The sequence below is a fragment of the Pseudorca crassidens genome, chromosome 11, assembly GCF_039906515.1.
Source record: "Pseudorca crassidens isolate mPseCra1 chromosome 11, mPseCra1.hap1, whole genome shotgun sequence".
NCBI classification, from domain to species: Eukaryota; Metazoa; Chordata; class Mammalia; order Artiodactyla; family Delphinidae; genus Pseudorca; species Pseudorca crassidens.
In genome coordinates, this window is record NC_090306.1 from 69707078 (window position 1) to 69709421 (window position 2344).

Sequence of the window (2344 nt, forward strand, 5' to 3'; positions counted from 1 at the left end):
CCCCTTATGGATTTTTTCTATTGTAACACATTCTGTACTATAGCCATTTCTTTATGCATTCGTCTTGGCCCTTATAGGGTATAGGTTGCTTAAGGACAGAGACTTTCTTATCTTCGTGTCACCTAGCAGTAAGTGTTCAACACATTTTTATTAGACTAAAATAAATGTTCTACTGCATTGGGAAATATTGTACAAAGGAACTGGATTATTCATTCTTGAGTCTCTGGCACTTGTCTCAATGCCTGAAACATACTAGGCTCTCAACACATTTTTTGTTGCATAATGAAGTCTATGCTATTTCAAATTTTGGATTATAAAATTTCTGAATGAATTCTGTTTAGTGATCATTATGTGACTTTTGAATTGTAGCTTGCTTTGCAGAGCTTCATCGGTGGAAATTTAAGCAAGGGTGATGAGACATAACTTCATAGATTGCATTACTTATGAACTTAAAAATATTACCATGTCTTTGGAGAAACCTAAAATGGAAAAGTCACTCAAATCAATACAATTAATTTACCTCAATAAGCATTTGCTGAGAAACTATTTAAAGTATTCTGCTAGACATGGTGGGGGTATACCATATACAAAAAATACTGTCCCTGCCCTCGCGGGATTCACTGTCCTGGGAGATAGATAAGAGAGCCAGCCTACACAATTCTAACCTTGAGCATCTAAAACATGGCATCCTGTGGTATAAGAGATAAAGCATAGCTACAGGAGAGAGCAGTTCTCATGAGGCAGATCATTTGAGCTCATTGTTGAAAGATACATAGATTTTTAACATGTGTAGCAAAGATCCTGTAGTCCAAGAGAGTAAATTATTTTCACTGTTCTGCAAGGTAACCAGAAAAACTGTTAGTCACTGGGGGGACAAGAAATGGAGAGGTGAGGGTGAGAAACAATATTAAAAATTCCAATCGAGTTCAAATTTTTAAGGTTTTTAAATGACACTGAGGTATTTGGACTCTATTCTGTATGAAATTATAAATGTTAAACATTGGTTATCTTTAGTAGGAATACCACTCGATGACTGTGTGTTAGAGACTGAAGAAGGGAGACATTGGGTGCAGGGAGATACCTGAGGAGTTTGCTGCAGAAACACAAACAAGAGGTAAAGAGTTTGAACTACAGCAAAGACTGTGGTAGCAGGAAAAAAATTGAACTCTATTGAAAAATTAGAATTGGTAGTAATAGACAACTAACTGGTAGTGAGTGGTAATAACTGGTTAGGAAGGAAATATAAAAGTGACATCAGAAACTAACACAACATTGTAAATCAACTATGCTTCGACAAAAAATAAAAATTAAAAAAGTGAAATTTTAGGATGACTCACATTTTTCTGACATCATTATATTGTCAGAATTCTCTTAAGAAATCGTTTTTTATTGAAATATAGTTGATTTACAATGTTGTGTTAGTTTCAGGTATACAGCAAGATGATTCTGTTAAACATACATATATATATATATATTCTATATATATATATTCTTTTTCAGATCCTTTTCCCTTATAGGTTATTACATAATATTGAGTATAGTTCCCTGTGCTATACAGTAGGTCCTGATTGGTTATCTATTTTATATATAGCAACGTGTATGTGTTAATCCCAAACTCCTAATTTATCCCTCCCCCCACCTTCCCCTTTGGTAACCATAAGTTTGTTTTCTATGCCTGTGAGTTTCTGTTTTTAAATAAGTTCATTTGTACCATATTTTAGATTCCACATATAAGTGATATCATATGATATTTTTCTTTCTCTGTCTGACTTCACTTAGTATGATAATCTCTAGGTCCATCCATGTTGCTGCAAATGACATTGTTTCATTCATCTTTACGGCTGAGTAATATTCCATTGTATATATGTACCACATTTTGTTTATCCATTGCTCTGTCGATGGACATTTAGGTTGATTCCATGTCTTAGCTATTGTAAACAGTGCTGCAATGAACATTGGGGTGCATTCATCTTTTCTAATTAGAGTTTTCTTTAGATGTATGCCCAGGAGTGAGACTGCAGGATCATATGGTAGCTCTATTTTTAGATTTTTAAGGAACCTCCATCCTGTTCTCCATAATAGCTGCACCAATTTACATTCCCACCAACAGTGTACGAGGGTTCCTTTTTCTCCACACCCTTTCCAGCGAAATAGTTATTTTTCATTTCACTAAAGAAGAAAAGAAAATGGTTGCTGAACATGCAACAATTTCTTGGCCAGTAAGGAGGTACAAGTCAAGCAAAATTACAGGAAGGCAGGATATGTGTAATTTCAAGCTTAGCTTATCAAACCATTGGGCCAGAAACCAAGGTCCTGGACCCCTTAGTCAAAGTTACACCTTCCT